Here is an 18,362-nt window from a genome sequence, read left to right as displayed (position 1 = left end):
CTAAAAGAATTACCATGTGGCCCTTTACAGAGGAAATTCGCCAACCTCTGCAGCGCGGAATTAGATGCCCCTGCTTTCTGAACTCGGAAGTCCGGGGACCTGCTCTGCCCGGGGAAGTGTGAGCAGGTGCCCGGGTCGCCCTCGCACAGAAGCGCTGGGAACCGGCTCGCACGCGGTGCCTCGCTTTCCTTCCCTTGGAGGAAAAGGCCCAGGGGTCTCAGGAGAGGCTGCCCCAGCAGCCAAGGTCCCGACCGAAGATCCAACTTGCATCAGCTTCCTGTGGCCTCTGTAACCAAGTTCCCGGAACTGCAAACTCCAGACGACGATTCTCTCACAGTTCCGGAGGCCACAGGGCGGGAATCATGGTGGCACCCGATCAAGCTCTGTCCTGAGACCCCTGGGGGCGGGGGAGGAATTCATCCTTGCCCCCTCCGGTCCCCGGTGACCCCAAGGGTTCCTTGATTTGTGCCTGTCACTCTAACCCCTGCCTCTGTCATCACGGGGTGGGGGTGGGGGGCAGGGCCTTAGCTGACCCACGAGGGACACTGGTCACAAGGGGCCCCTGAGACTCGGCGGTCGCCTGCCTCTGCACTGCGCGGGATCTACGACCTGGAGGGAGAATTCCAAGCGGAGGATGTAACGTGGGCACACCAGCGAGACCCCACCCAGGCTCCAGACACGACTTCAGCGGAGACACAAACAGGAGAAACAGACTCCGGCCCGGAGGAAGGCCCCAGGCCCAAGACGACTGAGGAGCTGTTAAACCTCAAATAAACCTCCTCAGAGCCAAAAGGACCGTTCAGATTCACACGTCATGACCGAAATCCTCCTTCCCTCTTTCCCAAGCCCCCGTCCTGTTTTTCCCGGAGACTAGGTGACCTGTCACAGGAAACCCTAGCCAGAAAAAAGCCCTTGCCCCCATGGTGGGGGAGGTGGCGGGGTGGTGGCGGGGGGTGGGGGTGGCTGCGTTCTCTCTGCTCAGTGCCCCCGCCTCTCTGCTGGTCCATAAACCTGTTTGCAGTCTCACTGCCCCAGTCTCTGTCTCCTTCGACTCCGCCGTCCTGCCACACGGCACCGTGCAGCCTGCGCTGGGCGATGGTGAACATGATTAGGCAACGTGACAGAGAGGCGTCCGAGAGCCTCGGAGGGTGGACGTCAGGCGTGGCCAGAGCCATGAGAGGCCGAAGCACATCCTGAGGAAAGCCATGCCTTTAGAAAGCTTTGTTTTGTAATAGCTCAAATTATTCCATTTTCTTCCACCTGTGTCTCCCCCCACACCTTTTTTTCAAGGGCCTCAATTACGATGTTAAGGATGGCAGGTAAGCTGTAGGTTGGGGCTCTCTGGGACACGGTTTAGAGATGTGAACTCCCACCTCCAGTCCTCGTCCAAACAGCATCCCATCCTCCTGGCAGGTCTGGCTCTGACCGGCAATCCGCTGGCGCCTTCTTATCTTCGGTTGAGACCTGGCTGGAGACCAAAAATGATGCACCAGGAAGACTGCAAATCTGTCTGAATTTACATAAAGATTTCGCAGGGCAGGTAGATTCCAGCTTTTTTTTTTGATGAGAAGAATTTTGTTCTCTGTTTTCTGATGACCCAGAGGTTGGGGTGCTGCTGCAGGCTTTTGCAGAGCGGTCTTCTGGGTTTGGGGGGTGGCATGGGTAGGAGTTTAACAGCGGACATTGGTGATCTTGGAGGCAGGGGTGGGCAGATGTACCCACTGGGTATCCTTTTCCGAACTCTGTGCTGCAGAGTCAAAACATTCCTTGTAAGGAGCAGCGAAGAAAAATCCAATTCCTTCCCTTCCATGTTCCAGAGTCAGCACCTGGAAGGTGAGCAACCTCTGCCTGACATCTCTCCTGTTTATTTCTCCCCTCCTCTGGCTCATTCTGCATCCCTCTCCCAAGGCTGGGCTGGTCAGCTAAGGAACCTCACGAATTTGCCCACAGATGGATGGTGTACCAGTAGCTGCCTGTTTAGCAACCGTATTTCTTCTTCCCGCTGAGGGCTCAGTATCTCTCCCGTGAGATATGGCTGGAAGAGTCCCCAGCCCAGACCTGAAGTTTTAAGCAATTACTCAACAGTGATTCTGGAGCTGTGACAGCTCGATGAGACAGCTGCCTCCTCTGTCTCCTCTGCTTGGTTGGAGATGGGAAGCGAGTAGGCTTCCGGTCTATGACGTTGAGGTTCCCCAGGGATTTCTGGGCTCTCCGTGAAGCCAAATATCATCCAGTATCCTTGTTCCATCCTGAATTCTAGAGCCGTGGGTCTCAGTGTCCCCAGGGACTGAGATGATGTGCAGGCTGGACCTCCTAGAGGGAGGTGGCGCACCTGCCTGGACCGTGGTGCTGACCTTTGGCAACCAGGGTATTGATTCCCAGGAGGTCAGGCATGCTACCACTGAAAAGAGGTAAGTCAGCGCAGGATGCCTTCTCTTTGGAGGGGGTCTCTCAAATCACCCCACCTGAACTGCTGGTTTAAGTAGATCCATCTTCCATCCCAAACCAGGGCGCCCCACATCCATGCCTGCAGAGACTGGTCCTGTAGTCGCCCTGGTCATGCGTCCATCATTATTTACCCTCCACTCCCTTGGTCCTCATCTCTCCCTCCTACCTCCTCTCTCGAAGGACCTTTGGAAACAGATCTGTGTCTATGTTGAAACCAGGCGGGGGGCAAGCGAATGGCAGAAGAGAGGAACTCCCCGCAGGGTGGCAGACCAAGTGATGGGGCCTTGCTCTCCTCTCTTCCAGCCTGAGGGGAGGCAGCACGGAGCAGAACCCCACACGCACGGGTTTTTTACATGAGTATTCACACTCGAACGAAAGGAAAATTCCCAGGGTGGAAAATAGGTCATGAAAGGTTGGGGCAGGATAGCAAAGGCTGACCCTAAACACTCCCCAGGTTTGGGAAGGGGGCGGAGGGTCTAACATGTCAAGAGGAGGTGAGGTTTGGAGCTCACTTGAGCAGATGTAGCTGGCATAGAAGCCCAGCTTAATGCCTAGACTCTTTTACTTGTGTGTGTGTGTGTCTTCCTTTTTTTTTTTTTTTAGGGCCGCACCTGTGGCATATGGAGCTTCCCAGGCTAGGGGTTGAATTGGAGCTGCAGGTGCTGGCCTACCCCACAGCCACAGCAATGCCAAATCCGAGCCGGGTCTGTGACCTACACCACAGCTCACGGCAATGCCGGATCCTTAACCCACTGAGGGAGGCCAGGGATCGAACCTGCTTCCTCATGGATACCAGTCAGATTCATTTCCACTGAGCCACGACGGGAACTCCCACCTAGAATCTTTTAGAGCTCCCCCTGCTGCCCTGAAGATGATGCCAAGGGGGCTAGAAAAACCCCACCTATTGAGTCAATGACTTGGGTATAAAAAAATCTGTCAGAAATCAAAACCCCAGGCCTCTACCAAAAGTGGGGGAAGGGTGTAATTTCATGAAATCTGAGGGGTAGAGGGAACTCAAGTCACAGGAACAACATAAAAATGGGTCCAGAACCATTTAAACACCTGCACGCTGGCAGAAGAAAATAGGAAACTTCTCTTTAGGGACAACCTGGAGCATACTGGACCCCCACAGAGCAGGGGTAAACATTCCTAATATGGACCCAAAATAGAAAAAGTACCAATATGTATGTAAACAAACTACCATAAAAAAGAGACATTGTAAATTACAAAAGGAAAATTAGCTTCCCAACAACTGAATAGAACATCTGAAATACATTTAAAGTGTTTTTTTTTTTTTTTCTTTCCTTTTTTCTTTTGGCTGGACATGTGGCATGTGGAAGCTGTGCCACAGCAGTGGCAACACCGGATCTTTAACCCACTGAGCCGCCAGGGAACTCTTAAAGTATATCTTCAATGACATGGGAATCAGGACATAAAGAAAGAATAGGGGAGTTCCCGTCGTGGCGCAGTGGTTAACGAATCCGACTAGGAACCATGAGGTTGCGGGTTCGATCCCTGCCCTTGCTCAGTGGGTTAAGGATCTGGCGTTGCCGTGAGCTGTGGTGTAGGTTGCAGACGCGGCTCGGATCCTGCGTTGCTGTGGCTCTGGCGTAGGCCGGTGGCTATAGCTCCGATTCAACCCCTAGCCTGGGAACCTCCATATGCCACGGGAGCGGCCCAAGATAGCAACAATAACAACAACAACAACAACAACAAAGACAAAAAAAAAAAAAAAAAGAAAGAATAGGGGATGTTGCCATGTGGCTCATGGAGTTAAGAACCTGACTAGCGTCCATGAGGATGTGGGTTTGTCCCCTGGCCTCACTCAGTGGGTTAAGGATCTGGCGTTGCTGCAAGCTGCGGCATAGTTTACAGATGCAGCTCAGAACTGGCATTACTGTGGCTGTGGTGTAGGCTGGCACCTGCAGCTCCAGTTTGACCCCTGGCCTGGGAACTTCCATATGCTGCAGATGCAGCCCTAAAAAGAAAAAACAAACACAAAAGGAAGAATAGGACATTTTGAAAAGGGAGTAAGCAGACATGAAAAAAAAAAAAATCAAACAGACCTAAAAGTAAAAAAAGAACAACACTGAAATTATAAATTAAATGTATGAGAGTTTACAGCACTAAAGAGAGAATTAGAAAAGTGGAAGGGAAACCATTCGAAATGCAGTACGAGATATAAAGAGGTCGAAAATGAACACACAGCACAGACACGTGGACGAGCGGATGAGCAGGTTGAGCACACATCCTCCAGAGTGAAGCGTGGTAATATTCAAATAGGACAAGTAAAAATAAACGGGCCTCTTGGAGTTCTCTTGAGGTGCAGCCGGTTGAGGATCCAGCACCGTCACTGCAGTGTTGCGGGTCCCGTTCCTGGCCTGGGAATTTCCACATGCCGTGGGTTTGGCCAAGAATAAATAAATAAATTGGCATCTAGACATATTTTGGAGAAACAGAAAGCATCAAAGACTCGGAGATCTTAAAAGCTACCGGGGAGGTAAGACTTGCCGCCTGAAAAGAAATGACGATTTGATTGACAGAATTCTCAGCATCACTGATGCCTGCCAGAAGACAAAGCTGTATCCGCAAAGGAGTGAGAGGGTGAATCTGTTAGCCTAGAATTATACACTCAGGTAAATTACCATCCAAAATTGAGAATGATAATAGAGACATGTTCAGACAGAGACAAAAAGAATTCACTAGCCACGGATTCTCACTGAAAGAACTGTTAAGAGCTCTGGAGTGGAAATTAAATCCAGCACGATTTAAATGAGAATCAACCTAATGGGCCTTGACTGTAATTAACAATAATCTTAATAATGATAAGGATGAATCGAGGGGGTTAAAAACAAAGCGAAACTAAAACGCTGGCCCAGAGTAACACACAGGATAGGCGGGGAGATTAGGGAAGAGACATGATAAAGAAGATAGTAAGTCTCAATCCAAACACAGCCATAACGACAATAATATAAACGTATTACACTTGCCTATTAATTGACTCAGACTAACTAGATGAAAAAACTCCAGACTTACTGGACTGGATGAAAAAAAAAAAAAATCCACCTATACAAAACGTTTTATGATACAATTGGCACCAAACAACACAGAAAGATTGAAAACAAATAACGGTTGAAAAAAACACGCGTGCCCAAGAAAGCTGGTAGAGCCGTATACTACTGCCAGACAAAGGCGTCGTTAAGACAAAAAGCAAGACTAAAGAAATAAATAATTCTTTAAGAAAACATGCCAGTCCTGGAGTTCCCGTCATGGCTCAGCGGTTAACGAATCCGACTAGGAACCCTGAGGTTGCGGGTTCGATCCCTGGCCTCGCTCAGTGGGTTAAGGATCCAGCGTGGCCATGAGCTTTGGTGTAGATCGCAGATGTGGCTCGGATCCGGCGTGGCTGCGGTGTAGGCTGGTGGCTGCAGCTCCAATTAGACCCCTAGCCTGGGAACCTCCAAATGCCAAGGGAGTGGCCCTATAAAAGACAAAAAGACAAAAAAAGAAAAAAGAAAACACGCCAGTCCTGAGCCTCTGTGCATCTCTTCAGTGTCACACATAAAAGGCGAAACTGTCGGAGCAACCAATAGCTCACAGTCACAGGGAAACGCTTAACGTATCTCTGCGAGAAAATCACGGCTTCATTAGTAAGACGACAGACGATCACCCCGCATAATTAACAAGCTTAATCTAGACAAACATGGGAACTAAATACTCTTTTCAAACAGGCGTCTGACACTTAACACATTTAATCAGATGCCAGGCTACAGAGGAAGGTCCAACAAACACCAGAGAACTGAGAGCATCCAGGTCACCTGCTGACGCTAAAGAAACGAGGAATCACAAAATGCTTGGAAACCGCGCGGCCTGCTTCCACCTCATTCAAGAGATACAGCCTAACAGGAGGTACCGAGTATGTAGACCGAATGTCTGCGGAAGGACTGCCTTTCCAAACGTGGGCGACAGCTAAAGCAGTACCGCGTACGTTTTAAAAACTCGTTAATGCGTAAACGGGAAAATTAAGCAAGTAAGCATTCAACACAAGAAATTAGAATACCAGAGAAGTTTTTCAAAGAGCAGAAGGAAGGACCCACTAAAGCTAAGTACAGGGAGTTCTCTTGTGGAGCAGCATGTTGAGATCTGGCAATGTCACAGCAGTGGCTTGGTCATGGCTGTGGCACAGGTTCGATCCCCGGCCTGGAAACTTCCACACATGCCTCAGGTGCAGTGAAGAGCAAAAAAAAAAAAAAAAAAAAAAAAAAGTACAGAAATGAGTGAAACAAAATCTATAAAGCAAATAATTACCCGATGCAAAGTTGATTCTTCCAGAAGACAAAGCAAATCGCCTTTTAGACATAAAGATCGTTAAAAAAAAGGGAAACTACAAATGAAGGCGATGAGGAAGGCAGAGGAAGACAGAACCACCCAGTAGATTTCTTTAGAAAAATACACAACATGAAAGGACAGCGTTACGTCAAAGTGTTTAGAAAAGGACGAAACAGAGAAAGGTGTAGAAAAAGTAGCAATGATCAAAAGTATCTCAAAAAGTGGAGTTCCCGCCGTGGCGCAGTGGTTAACGAATCCGACTAGGAACCATGAGGTTGCGGGTTCGGTCCCTGCCCTTGCTCAGTGGGTTAACGATCCGGCGTTGCCGTGAGCTGTGGTGTAGGTCGCAGACGCGGCTCAGATCCTGCGTTGCTGTGGCTCTGGTGTAGGCCGGTGGCCACGGCTCCGATTCGACCCCTAGCCTGGGAACCTCCATATGCCGCGGGAGCGGCCCAAGAAATAGCAAAAAGACCGAAAAAAAAAAAGTATCTCAAAAAGCAAGAGAAACCCTGTAAGCATTCGGGACAGTAAAACAGTAGTCACAGATCGATTTGCAAAAAAATTTTTTAAAAAAGCAGCACTCTACTGGGCAAGTGTTACCATGTACGTTCTGTACCGTTAAGTTGTGTATGGTCACATACCAAGACAGGTTTTACGAAACCTCCAAGGGACACTTAATCCTCATCAGGAACAAACTGGCCCATAGAAATTTCCTGGGATGGGGCTGGAGGAAGGGCTCCCCAGCTCCTTTCATAGGGGCAGCGGGACTTTGCTCCCCAAAGCAGGCAAGAACAGCACCTACAAGGAAAATAAGAGCACAGATGCACAAATCCTGCATCAAAATTAGCAAAGCAAATCCAGCAACCTATATATAAATCCTTTATTATACGCAGAGTCTTTAACTCAGGAATAAAGGCAGCTTAACACTAAAATATCTGCTAAAATCATTCACCACATTAAAAGATTAAAGGAGGAAGTCCATATATATAATAATCTTCTTAGATGCAGGGAAGGCATTCAATAAAATGTAAAATCCACTCATAACTTTTTAAAGGAAATTCTCAGCAAACAGAATGGATGGAAATTTTCTTAAATCGGTAAGAAATATCTACCAAAAAAGCATTGTACTGAATGGTAAAATAGTAATTTTCTCTAAAGCCAAGAACAAGGCAAGGACGCCTGCTCCATCAAGTTGACTCCGTGTTTTACCAGAATCTTCAGCTAAGTTAATAAATGAGAAAAATACATTACTTAAGATAAATATTTGGCTGCACTTAGTTAATATCCATGCAAATTGATAGCGCCTTCAGCCCCACGCGTATTTCTTCCTCTCGTATCTGGAGGTGGTCCAGGGCTGGTGTCTGTGGTTCCTGAGGCGGTCCGGGGACCCAGACTCCATCGATCTTGTTTCGCCATCCCTAGCATGCTGTCTTCGCCCCGTGGTCCACCACACCTGCCCCTGGGTCCACGTGTGAAAGTCCAGCAATCGCCAAGCCAGTTTGGAAGAAGATGGATAAGAGAGCTGACCTTTCAGATGCAAGTACAAACAAAGCAATACGCAGAAATAAAATAGTGTGGCTTGGATCGAAGACAAATAAACGGATGAGACAGACTGGGAAAACCAGAGCAGATGATCCGTGTGAGGGAACCTGGCGAAGGACAGAGGTCTCAGTACAAATCAGCGGTGGGAAGAGGGAGCCAGGCAATAGTCCGTACGATGATGCCCGCCTGTCCATACGGGAAAACAGACCGTTTGTATATACCTTATCCTACGTGTGGAAATCAATTCCAAATGAACTAAAGCCCTAGATGTGAAAGAGAAAACTTCAACGTGAGACTTCATGGCTTCTCCAAGGCGATACAACTCCAAGAGCCTCCCGCAGGAGATAAGAATGGCCCTTATCATCCCGCCAGTCTCTCTGTAATCGTTACAATGTTCCCAAGGACCTTCCCACTCCAGCAGCTTGGCCTTCTCCTTCCTGCCCCCCACTAGGAGAGGTACGTGGCCCACTCCTTCCCCCCCCCCCCGGAGGGGCAACACATACCCCCAACCAACCAGCAAGGGTACCCAAAGACCCCACCCTTCCCCAACCAACCAGCGAGTGTATCCGAGGACCCCATTCTTCCCCACCCAATCAGCAGGTCGACAGGTGCATGGCAAGGCCACGCCTCCAACTCCTGTGTCTTTGGGCTGTAAAAACAGACACGACCAAGCACCCAGGGTCGGCTCTCCCTGCCAGCAGGAAGTCGGCCCGCTGTGTTAAGTGTCTCTTGTCTCAATAAACCTGTCTTTTCTAGAGCTTGCTTTAAATCCAGAAAATTCTTTTTCCAACCATGCTCAGAGACCAAAATATCTTTTTTTTCAAAGGTACCATATTTTTTTTTTTTTGGCCACACTCAAGGCACGCAGTGTTTCCCAGGCCAGGGATTGAATTGTCACAGTGGTGACAATGCTGGATCCGTAACCTGCTGAGCCACTGGGGAACTCTAGAACACCTTTATTCATTTATTCCAAGACAGAGAAGGGCTTCTTAAGATCCACAGAGCACAAATTACACAGGATAGGATAATCGTATTTGATTAGGGTAAAAAGGAAAGCACTTAAGTAAAAAGACAATGCCACAAAGTAAAAAGGCCAGCTCTGCTTTGGAAGATGTTTTCAAACCACTATACTGGCATTTCTGTTGTGACTCAGCAGGTTAGAACCCAACGTAGTTATCTGTGAGGATGCGGGTTTGATCCCCGGCCTCGCTCAGTGGGTTAAGGATCTGGCATTGCTGCAAGCTGCAGTGTAGGTCCCAGATGCGGCTTGGATCCTGAGTTGCTGTGGCTGTGCTGTAAGGCGGCAGCTGCAGCTCCGATTCGACCCCTAGCCTGGGAACGTGCATATGCCGAGGGTGCGGCCCTAAAAGGAAAAAACAAAAAAGCACCATACTGCTTGAGGAATGCTGGATGGATGGATGGACGGAAGGATGAGCGGATGAGAAGAGAGGCATTTATTTCCTCCTTCTGCCTATTCTGGAAATGGGCACGGAAGCCTGAGTGTTTGTTCCTGTTTTAAAATAGAGGGTATGAATAGAAACTCCAAGGTAAGCTAAGGACAACACGTCAGGAGATGCTCACCATTGAAAAGGCAGCTACTCACAGCTTCATTGAGGGGGGCACGGGGTACACAGCACCCCAAGGGGGCGTGTGGGGAAGCACCAGGGTCAGTGGGGGGCAGAGGAAGCTGAGGGGACCGTGGGCAAGAGCCCTTCCTGGGGTCTCCAGGGGAAGGGACAGGGCGGGCTGGGGGCATCAGGCTGCGGACTGGCCACGCGGAGGAAGTGCTGCCGGCTCTGGGGCGATCAGGATCAGATTTAGGGTTGGGCAGTGGGCTCTGGATCGGTTGGTTTGTACTGGAAAAGTGTGGCCCCAGGGAGGAGGACTCCCTCCGAGACGGGGGAGGCGCAGGGTAAGAAGATGGGGGGGAGAAGGAGGCTGGCTCACCGTGGAGGTGTCAGCGGTATGCTCGGTAAGACACCAATCTTGCAGAAACTAGAAACACGGCTGAGACAGTTGCACACCCATAGTTGCTCCCCTAGTCGTCTTTATTACCCCTGCTCTGAGTTTCCTTTCCTGCTAAACAGCTGCTCAGTCTGGAGCTTCAGGAGGAAAGGAGGAAATTAAGGTGCCAAAACCAAGAATTTATTCCTGCGTGTGCTGTATTGTCGGCACCTGGTGCCCAAGGCCCAGCGGTGGCAGGTTTATTACAATCACCCGCTTTGACTGACGGGCAAGCCCCTCCCCCTCTGCCAGAGGAGGGGACCCAGGGCTGGCCCTTCTGGGACAGGCCCCTCTCTTGGGATCGGCTCCATCTCTTGCCCACACGTCTCACACATCCAGCCCAGTCTGCTCCCCAAATGTTTCTCTGCCAGGTTCTCGACATGAGCAAAGACACATTTCATTTGCATGCATGAAAATCTAGCCTAATCTCCTCGTAGCGAGTTTAGTTCAATGCCGACCCAGCTGTTAAGTTCTCCCCTAGGAGCGGAGTTCAGAAGCAGAGACTCACTCTTCCCGCTCAAGAAATGCAGCCCCACTCCCACCCCCCAGACCAGCTAATAGGTTGTGTCACTGCCCCCAGCAGCCACGGAGGGAGGCGCTGGACTGGAGCCAGAAGCGGGGTTCTTTTCAGGCCTCCAGTGGGGGGAGAGCCCTGGCTTTGAGCCACCTGACCGGTCTCTGCTGGTCCTGCTCTGAGGCTTAGATACCTTATATCCATCCAACCGCACCCATAGGTCTCTCAGAGAGCAGACCCTTCCTGGGAGCCCAGGAGTCAGTAGCAGACTGAGAGGGTTAGGTGTCCACAGTGCAGAAGGAGCGTCAGACAAGGAAACAGGAAATTCCAGGATGGAAGGAGCAGGGCCAGCTTCCCAACATCCCGGCCCCCTGTGTAAAATCAAAATGTGGGGCCCCCCGTCCAAAAGTTACTGGAGTTCCCTGGTGGCCTAGTGGTTAAGGATCCAGCGTTGTCACTGCTGTGGCTTGGGTCGATTCCTGGCCTGGGAATGTCCACAGGCACAGCCAGAAAACAAAACAACTATTAAGGAATTCAAGTTGGTGACAGTGGAGCCCTTCGCCCGGCACAGGGCCTTCCTGTGAAGCTGGCCTGGGGACACTGCGGGCTGGCTGGACTGAGGGGAAACGCTGCCACAAGTATGTAGAGCCATTCAAAAGCCAGGGACCTGATGTTTGTGTCAGGGGGTCTGTGTCATCAGATGCACCAGGCCTGGTCTTTGCTAGCAACTGGGGGGTCAGGTTGCTCAAAGACCTTTTCTGGTCATGGTGTGGTCTCTCCTGACCCCAGGCTTCCTCCCTGGGACACCTACCGACTCCACCAACAGTGGCATCTAGGTACTTCACCGGGGTCAATCCTGTCCTAGCTAGTGGCTGTCACCCCCTGATGGGGGGAGGGGATCCCTCAGGTGCTCTGATGGCCGAGGCCCCAGGCTCCTGCTGAGTCCCCTTAATCACTTCCTGCCCACCGCTGACTGGTGGTCAAGGGTCCAGATGCAGGGTGATGGGCTGGGGGCAGGCTATGTCCAAACACAGAGGTGCTGGACAGCGCTGCTTGATTCAGAAGGCTTGGTACCACGAAGCTGTATCTTAGGCCGACGTTGGCCAGGAAATCCGGTTTGCCACATCTCACTGGAGCTGTTTCTGGGCAGTAACTGGTTACCTCAATCCCAGGCCAGTCTTTGCCTGGGGCGCTGCATGTCCTCCTGTCACTGTGCATATTCTTCCAGAATCAACTTCTGGGCTGCGGCCGCAGAAAGGCCTCTGAACGAGAGCGTGCCCCCTACGCTTGGGCCGCAGCTAAGCAAAGCCTGGAATTTTAGCATCCTGGGAGGAGCTATAAGATCGGAAATCAAACCGCGTGGACTGTGTCCACAGGCAGGAATTTCGATAAAATAATATACGTTCTGCTTTTATTTACATGCCAGGAACGTGTGTCTAGGGAGTTCGCTACTGGTTAATGTGTACAAACAGAGATTAGAATTGCAGGAATCTGGAGCGCTTGAAATCACGCAGAAATCAGGGCCCATTGCGTTCCGTTGTCAGGGATTCAGGACAATAAACAGCAAAGGTGGAGAAGTACCCAGGGCAGGAGTGACACTGGCCGAAACGGAGATGAGGCGACTCGTCTTTACTGGGCCTCAGCACAGAGGTCCTTTCTCTACCAATGGAGGCCCCGCTGGGAGGAAGCCCTGTGCTCTGCTTGCATGTGGCTCCGGAGCTAGGGCTCCAGCCGCCTCCTCTTCCAGAATCAACAGACTCTCCTCCAACAGCCCCCGAGCCTGGTACCAGCGCTTAGGCCAGAAAATGTCCAGAGGGCAGAGGCTCTGTCCATGGCCACAGGCCCGGCCCAGCGCACCCCAGTCCACCCCACTGATGCCTGGTCCTTGGAGTCGCGAGTCTGGTCTACCCTGGCTGGGCTCGTGCTTCACAGCAGTGTCCAGCGGCCCTTCCTGCTGCCATTTGCCAGGAAGGTGTCAGATGCCCTCCTGCAAGCACTCAGGTTGGGGGCGCGGCTGTGGGGGTGTCTGCACGCTAACAAGGTGGACACACCAAGACTCAGACCTTCCTCGGCCACCTGCCAGCTGTGAAACGGGGGCCTCACTTCACCTCAATGAGGCCTGGCCTTCTCCAGCCTGCAGGATGAGGCGGGTGGAATGCATACAGCGCGGCCTTGACCAGGCTTCCGGGGGCAGCAGCCACACCCACACTTGCGCATTGAAGTTGGGGCCCGGGCCTCGGCAGGGACTCAGGGCCCGTGGAATGAGTGAAGGAGAATAACTGAATGGATAGGAAGAGAAAACGTGGGGAGCTCCCTGGTAGCCTAGTGATTAGCACAGGGCACTTTCACCACAGTGGCCTGGGTTCAGTCCTGGCTCCGGGAACCGAGATCCCACATCAAGCTGCTGCCTGCTGTGGCCAAAACCCCCCAAAACAAATCAGCTAAAAAAATGAGAGAAAAAAAGTCATGACAACTAGAGGATGGGGTCAGAGTAAATAAAGAATGACAGTCGAGTGAAGCCAGTTTAACAGGCAGCGAGGCAGCCCCTCCCCGGGGTCGGCACAGCTCTTAGAACGTTGCATTTTGAATTCATGAGATGCTCACGGCCACCTTGAGAAGACGGTGCATTATCTCCATTTTACAGATGGGGAAGCAGAGGCACGGGGCTTCTTGACTTGTTCAAGGCCCCAAAGGCAGGCAGAGGCCAGGACTAGAAGAAGGTTGTGGGTGGGTCCTCTCCCTGGGACTTCAGGATTGCTGCAGCTGCCCGCCCCCAGGAGCAGGGGGAGGAAATGAGGGAGTGGGCCCGGGGGTGGGGTGAAGGAGGGAGGGTCCCCCACACTCAGGACTAATTCAGTCCCGGACAACTCACCCAGGCGGCAAGGCCCAAGCCACCCACACCTGCACCTGGCTCCGAAGTTTGCAGAGGGAGTGAAGACGAGTAATTAAGCCTTAGGAACAGCCACACTGATGCTTTGCACGGGGTCCTAGCGTCTACACCTGGAGAGAGGCTGGCATCACCCCACGTGCTCCCCAGATATTCTCCGAGAAGGGAACAGGGAGCGCAGGTGGTCCCGGTAGGTGGCTGCTGGCTTCCCGCTTCCCAAACTGGCTCTAATTGAGACTAACTGGGGTCGAGCTCTGTCTCACTGAGGGAAAAGACTGAATTACAGATTGTTGGGCGACTCCGAAAGAACTTTTAAACTGTGCGCAGCCACGTAACAACATAGAATTTGCCTCGTCAAATTTCTTGCTGGCTTCTGGAAGGAACGGGAAGAGACAATTTGCAATCAGTGGTGCTCTCGTGTCTGAGCGAAATGCTCGAGGAGTATGGAAAGTGCATGCGTATTCCACTCGGTGGCACCCCCGGCCCCAGCACCCCCCCCGCCCCAGGATGCTCTCGCCAGCGCCAGCGACGACGGCCTTGCGGTCTCCACCAGGCCCCTCCCAGATCCAAACGTGGAGTCTCCCCTCTTCCATCGCAGGCCACGACTTCTCCCTCCTGTGAACTCCTCACGACGTGTTTATTTCACCCTTTGGCAGGTGACTTGGAGGGTTAATAACAACTCGCATTTATTGAGCACTTACTATGTAGCCGCGCTATGCACACATTATCCCCCCCCCTTTTTTTTTGTCTTTTTGCCATTTCTTGGGCTGCTCCCATGACATATGGAGGTTCCCAGGCTAGGGGTCGAATCGGAGCTGTAGCCACCAGCCTATACCACAACCACAGCAACACAGAACCAAGCCGCATCTGCAACCTACACTACAGCTCACGGCAATGCCCGGATCCTTAACCCACTGAGCAAGGGCAGGGACCGAACCCGCAACCACATGGTTCCTAGTCGGATTCGTTAACCGCTGTGCCACGACAGGAACTCCCACATTATCCCTTTTGATCATCACACCACCTCTGTTCAGAGAGTCGTGACTCTGATTTTACAGCCGGAGATGAGAAAGGTTAGGTCCTTGATTATCCACGGAGGTAAAGGAACCAGCTGTCTAACCTTCTCTTATTTTACCCAAATTCCAAATGAGTGACACAGGAATCCAAGAGGGTACACTTATGGGTACCTTCCATCGGGTGGAAGGGAAACAACAGATTATGTGCGTATTGCAGGCTATATGGTGAGAATTTACTCTGAGTAGGTCTATGCACTTCTAGCATCTGTTCTGTGTCAGATGGGGTGCCTGCAGGGGAGTTACGGGACCGTTGTCCGTAGTATGTGAGCTGGGTTTGGAAGGATGAGTGGGAGCTTCCTGGTAGGCAAGGGGAAAAGGTAGGGGGGAAATGGAATAAGTGAGTCAAGGTGTGGAGGTGGTGGAAGGTGAGTTGAGTTTCTCGAGCATCAGGCCCACAGAAGGAGAGGGGCTGCTGGTAGACAGATGAGCACCTGGACACGTACTGAAGGACGGCAGAAATGAGCTATTTACTAGCCATGCCCCACGAAGCAGGCTACTTCCAACTGCATTGAAACCTGGTTATCAAAATGTTTTAAAAATAGTAGAAAGCTCTGTACTTTTTTTACTAGCACATTAAAGTGTGACCCCGTAGAAGAGTGATTTTGTAATAGAAGTTTCTGTGATAGCCGTGATGGGATAGGAAAATAGCTGTAAACATTTGTCCAAACCTAAGAGTGAAGCCTTGTGTAAATGAGGGTGATTTTGGTGTCTCAACGTCAGTTCATTCCTTGTAATAAGTGTGCCGCTCTGATGGGGGGGCTGATAATATGGGGAAGACTGGGCATGGGTGGGAGTGAGGTAAATGGGCAATTTCTGTACCTTCTGTTCAATTCTGCTGTGAACCTAAAACTGCTGTAAAAAATAGTCTTGAAAAAAAAAAAAAAAGAAAAAAAAAAGGGAGAAGAAGAAAAAAAGAAAAAAGATTTAAAAAAATGGTTGGAGTTCTCGTTGTGGCTCAGCAGTAAAGAACCTGACACAGTGTCCCTGAGGAGGTGGGTTCGATTCCTGGCCCCGCTCATTGGGTTAAGGATCTGGCATTGTCACAAGCTGTGGCATAGTTCACAGATGTGGCTCGAATCCTGAGTTGGCTGGTGTAGGCTGGCAGCTGCAGCTCCAATTGGACCCCTAGCCTGGGAACTTCCATAAGCTGCAGGTGCAGCCTAAATATATTATATACATATAAACTTTGTTATGTGATTTTACCTCAATTAAAAAAAGAAAAAACACGCACCAAAGATACCGTTTTTTACACCAGACTGGCCAGGGGAGTAGGTTGAATTCAGCCCATGTCAGGCGGCCAGGCCGCAGGCACCAGGCCCTCTTACACGTGGTTCACAGAGTATAAACAGGAAAACCTCCAACAGCAACCTGGTGACCAGACAACATCGATCCCAGGCTTGTAGCCTCTGACCAGCCATTCTGCAACAGGCACTGATCCTATAAATACGCTGGCGGATGCGCTAGGAATGGCTCGAGCCCATGAATATTTGTGGCAAAATACTGGAATCAACAGCCAGAGGAGCGGTGAAGTAAATGGCAGCAATTCCTGCAGCGGAACATAGTAAGGCTGAGAGCAGCTCTCCAAGGCCTGGCTAAGTGAGGAAAGCGGGGACCAGAACTCCATCTGTTTATCTAATATTCACACATATAATATATATCCATAGAGAGAGAGATAAGTGCACACTGTCCATACATAGATTTTCCCGAGAAACACAAAACCAATAAGAATTCCTCTTGGGAACAAATCCGACTAGGAACCATGAGGTTGCAGGTTCAATCCGTGGCCTCGCTCAGTGGGTGAAGGGTCCAGTGTTGCTGTGAGCTGTGGTGTAGGTCGCAGATGTGGCTCAGATCTGGGGTGGCTGTGGCTGTGGTGGAGGCCGGCAGCTGTAGCTCCCATTTGACTCCTAGCCTGGGAACCTCCATATGCCGCGGGTGCAGCCCTCAAAAGATAAAAACAACCAACCACAAACACAAACAAAAAGAATTCCTCTGGGGATGGAGAGGGGCCTCTAAGATTGTCCCCAACGAGGCCCCCCTGCCAACCCTGTCTTCCCACCGCCCTCGCTGCAGTGGGACCGTCTGTGACCAGGCGGGCACAGCAGACAGGTATCACCCCTGAGGCTATGCCACGGGCTGAACTGTATCTCTTCTCAAAGTCACATGTTGATGTCCCGGTCCCCAGGGCCTCGGCATGCGACTGTGTTTGGAGAAAGGGCCTTGAAGTGGCAGTTGAGGTCCTACGAGGCCATGGGTGTGGGCCCTGCTCCAACAGGACTGGCGTCCTTAGAAGCAGCGAAAAGCTGAGGCGTTCCCTGCGGCCTGGCAGTTAAGGACCTGGTGTTGTCACTGCCGTGGTGCGGGTTCGGCCCCTGGTCATGGTCAACTGAGACGACGAGGACATCCAGACACAGACACACGCAGAAGGACGCCCACGTGTGGACGCAAGGAGAAGGTAGTGCCAGCCAGCCAGGGAGAGAGGCCTCAAGAGGAAGTAAGCCTGCTAACACCTTGGCCTCAGACATCAAGCCTCCGGAATGGTGAAAAAAGATATTCCTGTGGTTTATGCCGCTCCGTCTGTGTTCTTTGTCATGGCAACCCCAGCCAACACACACAGGCTAGGCCATGAAGGCTTCTCGGCGTCAGCCCTCACCTCCCTCGGAACACTCGCTCTGGGGAAGCCAGCCCGCCGCCATACTGGAAGGACACACAAGCAGCCTCATGCAGAGGCCTGTCTGGGGGGGACCCAGGCCTCCGGTCCACAGCCACGTCGGGGAGCCACCCTGGAGTGGACTCTCCAGCCGGTCAAGCCTTCCGATGACCGCAGTCCCAGCTGACGGCTTGACCACAGCTTCACAGCCACCCAGCTAAGCTAGTGCAGAATATCTGACCCACAGAAATCGTGTGAGATAACAGTATCTGTTATCTTGACCTGGTGAGTTTGGGTGTAATTTGTTACGCGGCAGTAGGTAACTATTACAGAGGCGGTACAGCTCCGGCTAATGGCTCCCAAAGACATCCTGCTCTCCATCCCTGCGTCCTGCGACTATCACCACACACAGCAAAGGCGATTGGGCTCCTGCGGTTAAGGATCTTGAGATGGGAAGATGATCCAGCCTTGCCTTTTTTTTTTTCCCCCTTGGCCGCGCCTATGGCATGCGGAAGTTCTGGGGGTCAGGGATCAAACCTGAGTCACAGCAGTGACAATGCTGGATCCCTAACCCACGGAGCCACCAAGACACCCCATCCTGCCTTCTCTGCATGGGCCTTAAATATAATCACGAGCATCCTTCTAAGAGGCAGGCCGAGGGAGCTTGGACCAGATGGAAAAGAGAAAGTGAGGGAAGAACCTCAGCAGAGACCAGAGCCTGGAAGATGTCACACGTCTGGCTCCGAAGATGGAGAAGGTGCAAAAGCTGAGGGAGGCAGCAGTGGAGGCGCGAAGGCACGGAAACCGTCCCCTCCAGAGGCTCTGGGGGAGGGGAGGCGGCAGCCCTGACTGTGGACTCCTTGATTCCAGCCAGGGAGGCTGATTCTGGCTCTCTGACCTCCGAGGGTCACC

At 51.5% G+C, this 18,362-nt stretch overlaps 1 long non-coding RNA gene across 3 annotated transcripts in view; it reads right to left on the bottom strand.

Annotated features, from left to right (window-relative positions):
- The window catches only part of LOC102164155, a 65,400-nt gene continuing 47,375 nt past the window's right edge, over positions 338 to 18,362 (bottom strand). For 2 of the 3 annotated variants that reach the window (XR_002336969.1, XR_002336970.1), the window contains 2 exons: positions 8,029 to 8,582; positions 7,324 to 7,575 (listed from right to left, as the gene is read on the bottom strand). This is a non-coding gene — a long non-coding RNA (uncharacterized LOC102164155). Of the gene's footprint in view, positions 1,748 to 7,323; positions 7,576 to 8,028; positions 8,583 to 18,362 lie in introns of those variants that run through there. The other variant, XR_002336971.1, reaches the window with a different exon arrangement.

The sequence above is a fragment of the Sus scrofa genome, chromosome 12 (genome assembly GCF_000003025.6).
Source record: "Sus scrofa isolate TJ Tabasco breed Duroc chromosome 12, Sscrofa11.1, whole genome shotgun sequence".
NCBI classification, from domain to species: domain Eukaryota; kingdom Metazoa; phylum Chordata; class Mammalia; order Artiodactyla; family Suidae; genus Sus; species Sus scrofa.
This window is presented reverse-complemented; position numbering and strand designations above follow the sequence as displayed.